The sequence below is a fragment of the Pezoporus flaviventris genome, unplaced genomic scaffold, assembly GCF_033815535.1.
Source record: "Pezoporus flaviventris isolate CSIRO_AGI_PZ_B2104156 unplaced genomic scaffold, CSIRO_AGI_Pfla_v1 ptg000016l, whole genome shotgun sequence".
Classification (NCBI taxonomy): Eukaryota; Metazoa; Chordata; class Aves; order Psittaciformes; family Psittacidae; genus Pezoporus; species Pezoporus flaviventris.
In genome coordinates, this window is record NW_026892564.1 from 7,391,768 (window position 1) to 7,409,945 (window position 18,178).

An 18,178-nucleotide genomic window follows, 5' to 3' on the forward strand; every position below is an offset into this window, starting at 1 on the left:
CAGGTAATGCTGTTGTTATTGAAATGAAATGGTTAAAACTGAAGCCCTGGACTTTAAAACAGCTATAAGGATATATATATATATATATATATATATATATATATATATATGAAAATCATCATTATATTTGATTTCTCATTGGATTACTCAACAGTATTGATACTAATCATCTCAATGATAATGTAAGGCGTGTATCAAATGCTATATTTTCTAATATAATATATGATACACAATTCCAGCAATGTGCGAAACCTGATAAAGCAAATGTTTAAAGTCTAAGGACTTTTTGAACTGTGCTCACAGTACTCACATTTTTTTGAAGAGCTTTAGTTAGGAATCTTTGCCTGCATATTTTAAAATGCAGCTTTCTGTCTTTTTTAGATTTGAAGGTTATAATAAAACTCAATTGAGTCACCAGAGATCTGAGAAACAGCTAATATGAGGTGTTAACCATTTCATCTTCTCTTTTGGAGCCCTATGAGTTTATACAGCTCACTGCAGTTCCAAAGGAGCTAATACCTCAGCAGAACCTGGCACAGAGCAGCATAGAAACACCTGTTGTGATTCTGAAAGCAAGGTGTTATTTTGTCATTGCTGTTCCTGGGTTATTGAGTGCTCTTTCTTCATAGGCATCATGGCCCACTGGTATGGTTATGCTGCTTCTCAGTCTGAAGTTAGGTATTTCAGAGCACATTCAGGAGTCTTCTATTGCACAGCATAGCCGTGCTCACAAGCTCTGTTGTTTGCAGGGTAGATTTTGAAATGGTTCTGCTTCGCTTAAAAATCTTTTTTTTTTTTTTTTTTAATTGCTGGCATATTCTGTGAAGTTTCTGTATCTGGTTGGCACGGTACAGACTTGGGCTTTTTTGTGACTCTTACTCTTTGCTATGCTTCTAGGGAATAAGTCATAAAACATACTTTTTGTTCTATGTGCAACTTGGACATACACCCAGAGAGCAGGAGGCTCGAGATGAGCATTCTGAAGAAGTGTAATCAGCCTGGAGCACTGAATAGCACCTGAAGCTTGGGGGCTGCTGACATTGGCTATAGATACAATCCTTTACTGGAACATGCTATTGCCTGGCTACCTAGTGACAAAACCAGATCAATACTTAGCAATTTCTTCCCTAAAGCCTGCTGATGAATGCTCCTATATGTGAGCAGGGTATTCTTGTTTTTCTGCTGTGAGAGTTAACAAAATTTCAGCAATGTGTAAACACTGGGAAAGAAAAATTAGCTATCCCATCTGCTTTCCTCTGATTAACATTTCTTCCATCACATGTTTAACACTAAGCCTTTCTGATGGAATTAAAAATAGGTAGCTACAGAAGAGCCTACGTCTATTCATTGACACTCAGTCTTTGAAACTTACAACCATAAAATCACTCGAGTAATAGACCCTACCAGGTATAGATAAAAAAAGCCAAGTGTTCCTGTTGCAGTGCTTCTGTATATCTCATCCTCTTGGGAAAATTCTGTGAGGAATTTCAAATATGAATATATATATATCTGTATCTCAAGCTATTACAAACTATCAGCAACCAATAGTACCAACAATCAATAACAGCAGCAAGCAGGTACATATATATGTATATATGATAGATTACTACAAACTTAAGAGTTAATGAAACAAACTTGTCAATGATGTAACAGCAAATATACTTACTCCAGATTAGTTATTTGTATACATGTGGTACAAAGTGCATTAAATATGACTCTATGAAACAGATTCTGGAAGGGACTAAAGCATCCCAGAGGGCAGGACCAACCCATCCTAGAAGTGGGAGGACAAAATGAACCAAATCCAATTATTTTTTTTTTCAGACTGTTTTCATGTTCTTGCAGTTAGAGCAGCCGATGACAGTTACTAATTCTTACTTCCTTAGGATGTTTTCCCCTTTTTCCAGACTCTTTTCACACTTTCAGATGATAAGTTACCATTACTGTTCATTGGGTTTGTGCTTTTTGATGGTGTCTCAGAATGTCTCTGGTTTCTATGTACCCAGCTGTACTTCAGTGATGCCAGCTGTGCTTCTCAGGATGCTACTTGTTCACAGGCCTAGTTCCTAGGCTAACAGCTCCCAGGCTGTCAGGCATGTTCTTTGTCAATATTTCAGCAGACATTTTCTTCTGTTTAGTTAGTCTAATCAGGTCACTTTTATTCCTTCTCACATTAGAGCTATAAGTGCAAGTTTTAATTTTTCTGTTAATAAGAAACAGAAAAAAAATGTGAGCTATTTGGTTACTAAGCTGGTAGTTTATGCAAGTGATTTATGTAAACTAAGAATGTGTGATGTGGTCCTGGGTTTTTACCTATTATTTAGTAGCTATGATGTTGATCCAGCATCAGCCAGTAAATCCAAGCAGACTTTAGATTCCTTCTGTGCTTGGGAAGATTTGCCTCCACTCCTGCCATCTTCTGGAAGAGGGTGCAGCAGCCAAGCTATCCCCTGACCTGTGCGTATCTCTTGTTGATACCAAGCCACCATGTGTAAATTTCTAACAACTGAGTAGGGCAGGGACAAAAATCCAAGTCTGCCGTTACTGTGGGAAGTGCTCCAGCTGATCTGAAAGGCATTTTCTCTGCTGGAGGAGTTAACCGTTATGTGCAGGGGAATAACAAATATTTTGTGAACTTAATGCTGTGGATGTTCATCTGAGTGGTAGCAGACTTTGGTTCATATCCACGCTCTGAAAATGATAAGAGACTCAATTTGAATTTGACATGAGTGTCCTTCCTATTATGTGACTCTCTTAGCTGTATGGTGCATTGACATGAGGGTCTCTGGCTTATACTGGGAATGCTCTTAGTAATTACGACAGAAGTAGGAGATACTCTTGCAGGATGACAGCGGAGAACAGGAGACAGGCAGCTTTAGTGCCTGAGAGCTAATTAAACTGCCACTGGAATGTCACATAAATAATGGGTTTGGTTTGTTTTTTACTGTTTGGAGTTGGGGTTTTTTTTAATAACAATAGAGTAGTTCCCAATAGGATTTCAAGTGTATCAAAACTTTTCAATATTAATAGCAAACCCAAACTATGGGCATAGACACATGGAACTGAAGAAGATGCGTAAGTGCATAAATTCTCTTAATCAAATATGCATATGAAATGTTTTGTTCGCAGTTTCACTGAGATGCTAACTGTAGCAGAGTCAATCAAAATAGATTGACCAGAAATCATAGCTATGATTTCCTTAAATGTCTTATTGTAGGAACACTGTTGCATTTCTCTCATGATACACTAATTATTCAGTTTCAGGGTTGCAAAATGTTATGATTCTTTTTCCTAATAGATGCTTACCATTAATCCCATCATTGTTTGTGAGACAGCTGGATGAGTAAAACTGTAAAGCTGTTAACACTGTATCAAAAAAGGCAAAGCTGTTGATAAAAGAGTGGGATTCTGAGTTAGAAAAGGTGGTACTTCTGTTAAGTAAGATTACATGACATTCATAACTAAGACTATCAAATGAATGCACTTATTGAGATAATGTTTGCATCTTTGTTTCACAGTAAATGTTGTGTTAATGATTAAAATCACCACACTTCTGATTCATATTATTAACCATATTTTCTACCAGTGTTAATCATGTATTCCTATGCTGAACACCTGCACATGTGCCAAATCATTGTCCAGAGAGAGTGTTAACTAATATATATATGCGGAAATTCTTCATAAGTTTTCTTTTTTTATATTGTGGAAAGATACTATACTGTATTTAAAATGTTTTTTGCAGTAATTGAAGTTTTAAATTGAAATATAAAGTATTGTCTAAATGTCATCTTTTTGGAAACCATATCTTCTTGAGCTTATCTCCTGTCGCTACTGCTATGCTTTTAAGTAATGTTTCTAACTACAAAACTTGCGATGTCCTGTTTTAATTAATCTCATGCACCAAAATGCAAGCAAAAGATAAATGGAAAAAAAAAAAAGTCAGGATTTAATTGTACTTTGACATCTTGCAGATGGATGGATTGATAGACAGATGTAAGAAAAATTCACAGTGCATCCTAGCAAAACACCTTCTCCATGTAAACAAAAATTATGATTAGAGAAATACACCTTAAAATCAGTAAAGATACTACTAACTGAAGATATTTCTTAGTTACATAAGATAGCTCACTGGACTAGGCCCATCATGTTGGTACCAATAAGACTAGCTTCAGGAGTGAGCTCTTTGCAGCATTCCGGCATACACAGAACTGTCACCCTTTGAGATATTTTCTTATCATCAGAGGCAGTTCACTTGGGAAACATTTGCACATGTGAGTTTTGGGATGTGAGTGTTCTGTACCCAGGCAGCACTTCTGCCTTACACTTTTGGTAACATCATGCTGTGGATCTTCCCAAGGTGTGGAGCTGGCAGCTGTGCATCGGTTACCAACATGCAAGAGCATGATCTCTATTTCCCATCCTCCTTCCTCTTACTAAATGCACAAGATATTTTCACTGCTTATAAGATATTCCTTTTAAGACATTCCTGTGACTTAGCATAGCCAGGATGGCTATTTATGTAAACTGTTAACTGATGGTATGTGCAAGCTAATTCAACTTGGTTTAGACCACGGTGAAAAAACAGTTACTTGAATCATTTCAAGTTATACTAAGGTGAATTATGTTGCATTTTCCACAGGCCAAGAGCAGGCAGTCAATTTACAGTGACTCTTTTGGTAAATTTGCTGTCATCTGCGTGTTTGCAGTTATAATGCTTTCTGCATCAACTTAATACCGATGAGATGTATTTGCTTTTTTGTTTTGCGTAGAATAGTGATATTGCAGGTTACATTAAAGTTAGCCTTCAATTAAAAGTTAGCCTTTTATTTCCATTTGCAACTGAAATACAGATCATCTTGGAGGAAGGATTTAATTTGAGTGAAATTAGGGGGGTTTTGGGTGTTCCCAAGCTGGAATAAGTTTGCTACATTTAAAATCCCTAGCAGTGTAAGGAATACATTGTGTTTTACCTTATACAGCAAAAATTTCTGTGACCATTCCTCGGTAGTCTGGCTGTCTAGACATTCTCTTGATCTCTGAATGCATCCTCTATAAATAGTTAGCAACTTGTATTTTGCTTGAAATGGGAAATCAGCTCAGCTTTCCTCTGACAGAGATGGGGTAATCTTTAGCCAAGCAGAAAATCCAATGTATCTGGCACCTGCTGAAATTTTCCTTTCCCTCACTTGCCTGTGAGCAGTAATGACGCAGCAATGGTGAGGAAATAGCTTTTCAAAGCAAAGTACTGTATTTTGCCAAGAAAGATGGGATTAAATAACAGAATGCCTTGTCTAAACTTGGTGTTCCTTAGGAAACAAAGTGGCAGCTTTCTGGCTGAGAGAACTGTGCTATATTTAAACCACTCACCTTTAGGCAATTCACTCAGATGTTAAAAATCACCTTAGAAGGTACCTGCTTTATTCTCTCACAGGTGCTTTCAACTTGAAGTACTGTGAATTATATTTCATTTAGATAATTCAATTTCAGCCTTCTTGATACACATTCTGGATCATAGCTGCCCTTTACTGATCTCTGCTCTCTCCACTTCTCTGTCAGACTGATCTTTTAACTGGCCAGAGTATTTTGATCTGCCCTTTCCCAGCTGTTAGAAAACTTGCCATATTAACAAAGCTAATATATTAATTATATTTTCATTACGTTACTATGTGTTTTATAGGTATTCTTCTTCAGGGGGGCTGTTAGTTCATATCTTTCTTTTCTTTTTCTGGCTATGATTTATACATCATTTTTAGTTTATGAAAATAACACTTGAAGTACACATAACATTCAGATATAATCATATGATAATTTACTAGGTTGTTACAGCTGCCAACTTTCTAGTGACAATATGATACTGGCAGGCTGTTTTTGTTTTTTTCTAGCCCCAAAATAATGTTCCACTATTATGGTCTATTTTTTATTAAAATTACTAAATGCCATTAGTGTTGTTAGACATTCATGGTCTAAATTTGGATTTTATGCTAATCAACAAAATACCTCTGCTTTGCAAACTAGATTCTGTATTTTTTATATATGTATTTGTCTATGTCTGCATTTATGATGTACTCAAAAAGATTGTTTGGATCTACAGTCATTCATGGCACTGTGTTGGTGAACTTAAGAAAAAATATACCCTATACTTATTCAGTGATGCTTTGATGCTAATTCTTTGGCTGTTTGAGTAAGTGTTGCCAGTGTAATGTTTTACTCTTTTTATTATATTCTTTTCGTTGTAGTCAGTGAAGTGTTTGCTCTTGAATTTATCTCTTTAAGTAGTCCTATAGTCTCATTTTTACATGGGCATAATAATTATTGTTATACTTTAAAGTCCTGGTGCTTATCTAGGTAGAAAGGCTCTATGCAGAGGAGCAAGATCATAGGTATCAGGAAACTTTTTCTTTCCTGGACCGCTCCTTGGTCACTGCTACAACATCAGGGACTTGTAGAAACATAGCAAAGGAAACTGGGCTCTTGGACATGTGCACTCTTGCTCACTTTCTTCAGGTCTCCTGGTGTACACGCACTTTAAGCACCTTTGTCATTATTTCCAACAGATTTTCAACATGTGTTTCTGTTCATTTTCATTATAAAGACATAGGTCTCTGAACATCATCTGGTAAGAAATTTGGTCTGATTTGTCCTCCAAGCAGCTGCAGGGAATGTTAAATGAGGAAAAAATAAACAGCTTTAAAAAAGTTCCCTGTGCTTATGTTTTTCTTGGAGCATTTCAGATTTGGGCTTTCAGTGCAATGCTGAGTTATAAACCAGTGTCAAAAATGACAGTTGAAAATAGTTTTAAAATGCTTTTGTGACTCAATGTGCTGTTTTAATACATAAAGACATGCAATCCTCAGTCTGCTGGTCTTCACCTGAAAAGTTCATGTTTAATTTAAATCAAAAGTGTTTCAGTTCTTTTCTTTACAATTAGAATTAAATTTAATTTTTGAACGTGCTTTTCCTCATAATGCTTTTCATGAAAGCTTTGAGAAAATTGAGTAATCTCCCTTTCCTACGTAGCCGAGTTATCAAATTTAGAAGTCTATATTTGAGCTATAGTTAATAGAGAGGAATAATCAGTTTCATGTACAATTCATCCTAAAATATATCCTGCACAGGTCAGATTAATTTTATTTTTATTTTGATTGTGTAGGCTTTTTGTGTTTGGTGTGTTTGGCCTGGAGAAAAGGAGGCCCAGGAGAGACCTTATTGCTCTCTCCGACTGCCTGAAAGGAGGTTGTAGTGAAGTGGGTGTTAAAATCTCCTCCCAGGTAACACGTGATAGGACAGGAGGAAACAGCCTTAACTTGCATCAGGAAGGGTTTAGTTTGGGTATTAGAAAAAATTTCCTTACCTAAAGGGTCGTCAAGCACTGGAACAGGTTGCCCAGGGAAGTGGTTGAGTTGCCATCCCTGGAGCATTCAAAGGACATGCAGATGTGGCACTGAGCGACATGGTGTAGTGGTGGACTTGGTAATGTTGGATCAGTGGTTGGACTCAATGATTTTAAAGCTCTTCCAACCTAAACAATTCTATGTTTTGTTGATTCTAATGTGAAGCTAAACTGATTTTTGACATCTGGCTGTTGCCCAAAGGGTGACAACTGAGAAAAAGGTACAGTTCTTGTTAATTTGTCTTTGCTGCTGCTTGGCAGCATAATAAGCAGCCTCAGTCCCTGATTTGTAAGTTATTAATACATCACTGCACTGCTCTGTATTTGTTTGCTTGTCTTTTGGTATCTCAAAGGACTGGGGGGGGGGGGGGGGGGGGGGTATCTTCAAATGCAAAGAAAAATGCTGTTGCTGAAGTTTGTGACTTAGGCTCTTATATTTACCAGGAAAAGCAAATAAATCAAAACCATCAAAGTACATCCAACCAGTGTACATGTATCCCACATGTACTTTGTTTATACACACGTGACATGGTGCCTTTTGCCTTTTTTCAGAGAAGAAAAATTCTCAGAGTTATACTTCACAGTGCCTAGCAAACATGGTGGCAAATTATAATATAAATTACTTTAATTATTTCTCTAAGACAGCAGGAATGCATGTGATGGCCCTGACCTATTCAGGACCTGCAGAATGTTATACAGTCATCAGTGAGACAGGGAGGGAGAGAGCCAGATTGCTTAGAAGATGGATCAAGAGAGTAGCATTATATCTCCGAGGAATTAAACTGTCATATGCCTGTCCCATTTGTATATTCAAAAGCAAGCTACATTTTTTCAGCAATGTCTTTTCTAGAAGGATGAACATTTAAAACAAACCACCAAACTAAGAACAGTTCAACGAAAACACTTTGCAAACTGCAGATATCTATGTATCTGTATATGTTTTTCTCTGAGGTGATAGTCTATGAGAAAAATCAGTGTGGAACAGTGTTAGCTGTATTTGCTAGTCTTATAGAATGAGGTTATATTTATAAAAGTGGTACTTCTAAAAATAGAAATAGAATATTAAATTATTTTTGTGGGCTCTAGTATTTACAGTGATAATCTCAGCAGATCTATTGTTGCTGCAATTAGAATAGGCAGAGTTTCAATCAATGAATCTTCTTTCTCTTGCATCATCAGGCAGAAGAGAGTGGGTTTTATGTACTTTTTATTTTCCTCTTTAACTTTCTCCAACTCTATATTTTTAAACCCACAGATTTTTCTATTCTCCAAAGAAAAAGAGCAGAAATAAAATCTCTTAATCACTATATTCTATTCTGCTGTCTTGCGACCTCACTCGGAGTACTGTTTGCAGTTCTGGTGTCCTCAGCGTAAGGGCATGGAGCTGTTGGAACAAGTCCAGAGGGGGGCACGAGGTTGATCAGGGGGCTCAAGCACCTCCCGTATGAATATAGGCTGAGAAAGTTGGGGCTGTTCAGCCTGGAGAAGAGAAGGCTGCGTGGAGACCTCATAGCAGCCTTCCAGTATCTGAAGGGGGCCTATAGGGATGCTGGGGAGGGACTCTTCATTAGGGACTGTAGTGATAGGACAAGAGGTAACAGGTTAAAACTTAAACAGGGGAAGTTTAGATTGGATATAAGGAAGAAGTTCTTTACTGTGAGGGTGGTGAGGCACTGGAACAGGCTGCCCAAAGAAGTGGTAAACGATCCATCCCTGACTGTTCAAGACCAGGTTAGACAGAACCTTGGGCAACATGGTCTAGTGTGAGGCATCCCTGTCCATGGCAAGGGGGTTGGAACTAGATGATCTTAAGGTCCTTTCCAACCCAAACAATTCTGTGACTGTGTAATTCTATATAGCCAAATGCCAAAGGAGAAATTGTCATAAATTAAAAGAAGCACTTCCCTTGTTGTGAATACCTTTCAAAAACATATTTAAATCAAATATGGGGAGACGGAAGAAAGTATATGTTCTTTAAAATCCTTTTCATACAGTGTTTTCTCAGATAATATTCAAAAATGTTTGTCTTAGTAGAAATTACCAATGATGTGATGACATCTCAGACTTGAAGCTTCTTGTTTAAGAGGCTGGTAACTTTACATTTCAAAGCTATACCAAGGCAACTTTCAGTTATACACTCAATATTATATTTTAGTCTACTAACATCCACATCCTTCATACTCAAAATTTAATGAAACATCTAAGAAGTGTTAGATGTTTCCTTTCCTATATCTCACATCCTTGAGCTGTGTTGCAGTCTGGATGGGGGATGCAGAGTCAAAGTCAACCTCACTCCTGTTTTGTCCCTGTAGTGGCTGAAGCAGTTTTCTCCACTAACTCACTCTAGGTTTGTGCAGGTCTTTTGACACAGCTGTGCTGAACACAGCAGTGTGGTGGAAGTATGGGCAGTCCTTCATGACTGGCTTCCCTGACCACAGCGGATGGACTGTGTCATTTTCTTTTTTATCCTGCACCATGTTCAAGGAAGACATCCCTCTTTTCCTTTGTAAGAGGAATAAACAGTAGTTTTCCACTGTCTGAAGAGGGAAATTCTCATTACCTGATATGCCTTCTTTTATATTTTCTAGGAGGCAACATTGGTCTGCATTTAAAGTCTGGCATATTGGGCATCCATTAACCAACATAGTATAGACAGTACAAACTCATGTGTGACAAAGCAGGCAATGACTTGGAGAGTGTGTACAGCAGGAAGTTCCCAATTAATACAAGATATTGTTACAGCTCTTTTTTTAATATGAAGGATATGAAAGAGAACCTATTACTGAAGCTTAGCTGTCTATGATTACAATTTCCAGATAGGCTTATCTTGAAGACTGCTTCTTGTCATGGTTTAAGTCCAGCTGGTAACTCAGAACCATGCAGCTGCTCACTCCCCCCACTTCTTCCCCACCCCTGCTCCCAGAGGGATGGGGAGGAGAATCGAAAGAATGTAACTCTCACAGGTTGAGATAAGAACAGTCCAGTAACTAAGGTATAACACAAACCACTGCTGCTACCACCAATAATAATAATGATAAGGGAAATAACAAGGGAAGAGAATATAAAGGTAGAGGGGAAGGGAGAAAAAACAATAAACACGATTCACAGTACAATTGCTCACAACTTGCCAACTGATACCCAGCCTGGCCCAAGCAGAGTTCTGGGCCTTCTGGGTAACTCCCCCCAGTTTATATACTGGTCATGACATGCTGTGGTATGGAATACCCCTTTGGCTAGTTTGGGTCAGGTGTCCTGTCACTGCTTCCTCCTGGCTTGTTGTGCCCTCCCTCACTGGCAGATCATGAGACTGAAAAGTCCTTGATCAATGTAAGCACTACTTACCAACAGCTAAAACATTGGTGTGCTATCAGCACTGTTCTCAGACTAAAGTGAAAACACAGCACTGCACCAGCTACTAAGGAGAAAAATAACTGTTACAGCTGAAACAAGGACACTTTTGAATTATGTCACGGTTTAAACCCAGTCAGCCGCAAATCCGCCATGCAGTCGCTCTCTCACTCCCCCCCTTCTTTCCCTCCCTCTGCTCCCGGAGGGATGGGGAGGAGAATCAAAAAGAATGCAACTCCCACGGGTTAAGATAAGAACAGTCCAGTAACTAAGGTATAACACAAACCACTGCTGCTACCACCAATGATAATAATGGTAACGGAAATAGCAAGGGAAGAGAATACAACATTTCACCACCCGCCGACCGATACCTCATCCCACCCAGCAGTGAACTAGGCCTTCTGGGTAACTCTCAGTTTACATCCCTGGCATAACGTGCTGTGGCATGGAATACCTCTTTGGCTAGTTTGGGTCAGGTGTCCTGTCTCTGCTTCCTCCTGTCTTCCTCTCCTCCCTGGCAGAGCATGAGGCTCAGAAAGTCCTTGGTCAGAGTAAACATTACTGAGCAATAACTAAAAACATCGGTGTTATCAGCGCTCTTCCCAGGCCGAAAGTCAAAACCACAGCACTGCATCAGCTACTAAGAAGGAGAAAAATGACTGCTACTGCTGAACCCAGAACAAGGACCAGTTTGTAATTGGTCCAAATAGTCTATATTTTGATGATTTGGTTTGGTGAGGATATCTGAACTGATTAGGCATAGCATAAATTACACAAACAGATAACACAGAGCTTAAATCAAAAGTACAAGTACTGATTGGCTTCTTCAGGCAAAAAACATTCACCTCTTACCTAGTGAGAGTGCTTAGCTGCAAAATTTCTCAAGACTGTCTTTCAAGCTTTTAATTATCATTACACACATTCATCCCATAAGATTTATTTTTAGCTGTTCTGTTACAGGAAAATTACAAAAAAAAAAAACACCAACAAAACACCACAACAAAACCCAACCAAAAACTTCATTTAGCCTCTATGATATATTCTCCCTGAAAATATATACTTAATAAATGACATAAAAACCCTGTTGTGAACCTGAATACTTTAGTTTGCAGCCTAAAGTACCCTGATAAGGGCATGAAAAATGAGCGCTGGGGAGATTGGTGTGATCACAAGCCTGAATTAAGGCTTCTGTCCTTTATCCCTTACCATCTTTCTCCTTGCAAATGTCAATCAAAAGCTGAGGTATACCCTCCTGGGCCTCCCTAATGTACGTGGGAGCTTGTACTGGTTGCTCCATTTTGTTTGCTCACATTTATATAGAATAGCTATATCCCAGACTCCTCCATACCCGGGCAGAGCAGAATATCTTTCAGTAGTTCAAGAAGGTGGCGGCATTCGGCACTCATCCAAGAGCATGTTTTCTTCTGCCTCATGCTGCTTCCAGATCAGAGGACAAATTGTTTGCAGGAAACTCGATGTGCTGAATTTGAGGATTGGAAGAGGAACAGATTTTGAAGAGGCTTCATCTGACTTGTGGGGCAATCAAAGCAGTACGCTGTTGTTGAAAATGATTTAGGCATACTTTTGGCTTTGCTGTCTGCTGTAGTCATACAATAAAAATGAGATTGCAAGAAGCACAATGTTAAAATTAGAGCGTTTCATTTTATTTTGAGCATCTTTCCAGGAGTTGGGCTTCATTTTGCCTTTGACAAAGCTCTGATAGTGCCTGTGATCCATGTCCAGTTTTTAAGATTTCTATCTCCCACAAGACTCATGTGGTTTCTGAAACCTGTATAGACTCCTCTGGTGCATTTGAGCTCTGTCTAATCCAGATCTGTCAGAGGTCTGATCACCTGGGACCATGTGCATCATTCTCAACGCACCTTTCTAAACTACATTTGCCTTAATGCAGAGCAGTATGCAGGCATGTGTGAACTGTTGTATCTTCCTTCCCTACAGTCCCTCTGTCTGGTGATGAGAGATTACTACTACAACCTGGGTATAGGTCTGGTTGCTGGGTGATTAGAGGAGCAGGATTTCAGGGAATGCAGAAAAACACTATAGATGTATTGGGTTGGTGGTTTGTTTTTTTTTTTTTTCCATTTTCTTACTTTTTCCTTTCCTTCTTTTTTTTCTTTCCTTCCTTTCCTTCATTACTTTGCCTTCTTTTCCTTCTTTTTCAGTACTAATCCTTGATAAAATGACTTGGAACTGAACCTGGAATGTAAATAGAGTCTTCATGAGACAGAGCAAAAGAGTATTTAGCATGATTTCCACAGATCTACTTTAAAAGACAGCATAACATTCCAACATGCTCATACAGTTTCATATTTTTACATGATATCAAATGAGCATACCCTTTCTTTTGTGCACTTGTAATGAAAAAAATACTGCAGTCTGAAAAGGCTTTATGCAAAGGAATTTCTGGCAATTAGGTGAAGAAATATTTTTCAGTTTTGACTAAGAACTATTCAGGCAGTTCCTTTCTAGACTTCTTTTATTAGCAAAATTTTTAACGGCAAAATATATGCCTGAATTATTTCCGTGCCTTGGTACAACACAGAAGCATGATTTGAGATATTTTAATGGCTATATGAAATCAAACTCTGCTTCTTTGATCACTGTTCTAAATCTTTAGTTGCTGTAATAAATTTCTCCTAAGTTCAATACATTTAAATCAATATTTTGTAGTGTAAATGTAAGAGCTTATTTTAACAATGGTGATTTTCTGCGTTCGCATCTTGTAGAGATTTTAAAAATGAATAATCAGAGTATAATTAGACTGCTCAGTCACTGTGATGCAGATAAACAAATATCAATCTTATTATCTCTTTAACATGCTCCCTTAATGATGCGTTATCTTACCTTGTATCACCATGGGGGAAGGTAATATACAGTACTGGGGGAAGATTACTATACAGACTGCAAGGTCTGTCTTTCTGTATATTAGGTATTAGGGCTTGATCTTGCAAATTTTTATATGTAAGTTTAATTCTGCAATGATATCAAGTTCTCTGTAGCTCAATGGGAATACTCCCATGAACAAAGTCAAGTGTGTATAGGTCAGTGTACACACCAGAGAGGTCCTGTTGATGTAGATGGTTGTAGAGTAGGTTTTGTTACTTCTTTTTACATTTTTTTTCTGCAGGATATCATCAAGCATATAATGTATAGTATATATACTATTATGTATACTGTGCATATATGTACAACATATATCAAGTCTTAGAATCATAGAATAGTTTGGGTTGGAAGGGACCTTAAAGGTCATCTAGTCCAACCCACCTGCAATGGGCAGGGGCCTCGTCGACTTGATCATGTTACTCAAGAGCCCATCCGTCTTGACCTTAAATGTTTCCAGGGGTGGGGCACCTACCACCAGTCTGGGCAACCTGTTCTAGCACTTCACCACCCCCACTGTGAAAAATTTCTTCCTTATATGTAGTCTGAATCTGCTCTTTTTTAGTTTAAAACCATTACCCCTTTTCCTATCACTACATGCCCTTGTAAAAGATCTGTTTTCATCTCTCTTACAAGCTCCCTGTAAGTATTGAAAGAACACAGTAAAGTCTCCCTTCAGCCTTCTCCATGCTAAATGTCCTTAGATAGTTCTTTGTATATATCATAATCTATATATACAAAATTATTGTATATTTACAGGTACACACAAATGGAGAGACATACCAATTCTGGCTATAAAAAGATTTTTTTTTTATTTCCTTGACTTAAAAGCATAGACATTTCTAACTTTATTGAGTTAAAAGTCCTAAGTTGATAATTTAGGACCATTCATTTAGTTCGATATTTACAATGTCATTACATGTAACTGAGTATTTAACTGAATGAGAAAGTATAATTAAAGAACAAGGATCATCTCTTAAATGGTTTGGGATTTTTTTAAATGGAGAAAGAAAAATAAATTATGTATGTTTTGTTTCAACAATAAAAGATCCCTTTCTGCACAGAACCAGATGATATCTTCAGATAAGAGGCCCCTCACGAAGACAACTGTGTTATACTAAGGGCAGCTGATAGTAAGATGGGGCAATATAAAGCATTAGATTTAGTGAAAGTGTTGTTAGTGATGGGTTTGTTGGATTTTTTTAGGGGAAAAATAAAAGAAATCTCACATTGTTTTCTGGTACAAACATTAAAAGAAATTAGAGAGTTTTGTTTCATTTAGATGACATGTTAAGAGGTCAAACTAATTTTTCAGGAATAACTATGAATTTCCATGGAAGAAGCAACTTGAGTTGAAGATACTGGTTGTTGGAGTAGTCATGTGAGATGTATGAGATACTACATGGAACCAGCTACACTTCAGGATAGGCTCAGCTGAAGCCACTTTCCTAGACTGAGTAGACTAAAACACCTAAAAATCATTTTGGAATGTGGGAAGTGATATAAGACTGCTCACCACAAAATTCTTGTCAAGAAACATAAAATATTGCTCTGAGAGAGAGTTTCTTTTTTGTGATAGCAGGCTAATAATTATTTTTCTTATAAGTATGTTCCACTTGTCAGTTACCTGTATCATAGAAGTCAAAGAATTAAGGGAGGTTCTGCACTGATTTCTTCAATATATCAATAAATTAGATTTATTCAGTGAATATCTTTGAATTTGCCAGCAGCTTTGGATACCACTGATTATAAAACCTGGCTTTCTTTTTTATTCATGTCCTTATTTTGGAAATAGCCTTGAAATTAGTGCTGTAGTGCTGATATCATAACTAAGAGCGAGAGAGCTCCTGCTTTACCAGAGCTTTGACTGGGGACTTCCTAACATTAATTTACAGAATTAGTTAAAACTTTGTTTAATTTAGTGCTTCCACAGAAGCTTGAAATTGTAGTCTCATTTATCCTTTGTCACTATTTCCATCTAATTATGAAATGCAGGCCAGTTTTCTGCGTATGTGGGCCGTTATTTGTGATTGTTGTCTGACTCTGTCTTGGAAACGCCAGGAGGTATAGCTTGGGGGCTGTTTGATGAATTTTCTGAAAATGTTTTCAGATGTGCCACAGCCTCACACAAGTCTTTTCCTTGTGGAAACACAAAAGATAGAAGAGAAGAAGCCTGGAAACACTTCTGGGTCTGTCATTTAGGATACAGATTGAGAATCTACCCCTGTGCACGTATTTCACAGCAAATAGTAGCTGAAGTGCTCATCCCAGGCAAAAATATAGTTCTAGAGCTTAATTTTCAGATATTTTTATCTCTGTTGACCCTATTTCTTTCCTCTGATAAGCTTTAATGCTGATGCATTTTCTATAGGAGAAAGACAAAACTCTAATAGACAGCTTCCAATAGGTGACAGTTACTAGGGTACAAAGTATTAAGTAGATGCTAGAATATTAGACGCATTCATGAATGGAATAAATATTCTATCAAGATGCATGAGATGGGAATTGCTGCATTACTTACACTGGATAACTCATTCGTGGGTTTTGTATCTCAAATGATTGTCAGTAAAATCTTCATGACAATATGATGTTTTTGTCTTAACGTGCATAGTTTGAAGACAAACAATTTTAGAATTAATGCACAAATTTTATACTTTTTATTGAATCCATTTCTTTCATTTCGTTTCTCGTACACTTGATATTTTAGGTACTATGAGTCCGGGTAGATAGGAAATTACCATGGCAATAAGGAAATGGTCTTATTGCCTTGAAATACCAGGGATCACACATTTCCAGTTATGTAAAGTTTCCCATAGTGGCCTGAAGAGTCAAAATACTGGTCCTTAAACCTATTAGCTGCTAGAATTCAACACTGTTCATTTTATACTTTTCATCAAAAAACTTTTAGTCACAGTTTTACAAGAGGAAAGAGGAGAGGAACCTGTTTACAAGATTAGGCTAAAGTTACCCAGAGGATATTGCTTTGAACAGTGATGAATAACAGACAGAAATGAATTAGTTAACAGAGCTCAGATGCAGCAGTCAAAAGTATACAGTAGATCTACCTTTTCACACAAAAATGCAAAATTATATCTCACACAAAATGTTTTCTGATAAGTAAATTTAAAGATATGCAACAATGTGAAAAATATTTACACATTATTTTTTTAACCCCTTATCAGTAGTTGTATATGTATAAACATTGAGATTAAATTTAATAAGCATTAAACCATTGTTAAATAAAGATGTGAGACTGAAATAATGAATGTTTATAGTGAATGTTTATAATATGTATGTTTTCTTATGATGAGATATTGTTTATTGTGAACCTTATCTTGCTGACGTAATGTGGGCTGTTTTTCCCTTACGAAATTATGGAACAACAGTGGTGTTAAAAGATATGTCTAAATATGATACCTGAATTGACCATGAAGCTGATTTGCAGGGACATGTTCTTTTCAAAAGTAGCTGCTCTTTATGAAGTGAAATTGCCTTAAAAAAAGAAAAAGAAAAAAAAAGACAATAAAAAAGCATTATAAAAACATTTTCAAATATTTAGGGTGGTAAATATAAAGAAGGGAAATCTTACAGAAGGAAGTTAAGAACTTGGCAGCATACATGGAGAGTTTGCTTAAAATTCAAGATTTATTCTTTTTTGTTACCACTAGCAGCATAATTCTCCTGTAAAACTCTGCAAGTTAAAACTGTTTCAAATATTTTAAAACTCTTTATAAATCGCAGAATGAACATCATTGGCAATATGTGGTTTGTAGATAGTCAAACATGGATACATGCATGTGGCTGTTATCAAAGATATTGTTAAGGTGCACATTTTAGTTTACTGCAAAAGTCAGTATTAATATACAGTCAGGCTTAACTTCCTCATAAATTATAATAGTAAAGTCATTATAAAACACATCTTGCATTATGTTGTGTTTTCCAAATGTCATATTGTGTTATTAAAAATACTTGAATGCAAAAATACTGTCTTTTTGTCAGTTCTGAATACCGTGTTTACTGAATTGAGTTGGTAAATAGTCACAGAAATAAAGTGTAGGTCAATACTTACTTTGAGAGATGATGACGCTCAACTATAATTAGCATGAACATTGTATGTATTGTTACATATGCTCACAACAATGGAAAAAAATCGTTGTTTGGAGGTCTAGTCTAGAACTGGTTTGGGTTTCTTTCTTTGGTTTGTTGGAGATGTTTTAAATGGCAGTCACAATACATTGAATCAGAGGTTTAAAAAATACTTCTAGAAATTGTTGAAAATTTCTGATATTAATTTCCTCTGAAGTAAATGTGATCTGAAGAATTGTCGTCTGGTCAGATTGCCCAGTAGTCAGCGTCTTTCTGAAGAAGATTTTTACATGTTGGACTCTGCAATACTAAATTAAGAAGACATTAAAAAGGTGTAAAAATAACATTCAATGCTAATGTATATTCTTCAGATAGCTGAAGGGGCTTCTTTTTGTGTCTTTCCATAAATTATTTTAATTTGGGGAGTAGATCTTTCTTTTTTCAAGCCTCACA

At 37.0% G+C, this 18,178-nt stretch overlaps 1 protein-coding gene across 7 annotated transcripts in view; it reads left to right on the top strand.

The window, feature by feature from the left end:
- The window catches only part of PPFIA2 (PTPRF interacting protein alpha 2), a 321,181-nt gene that overhangs the window by 158,694 nt on the left and 144,309 nt on the right, over positions 1–18,178 (top strand). The window lies entirely within an intron of this gene.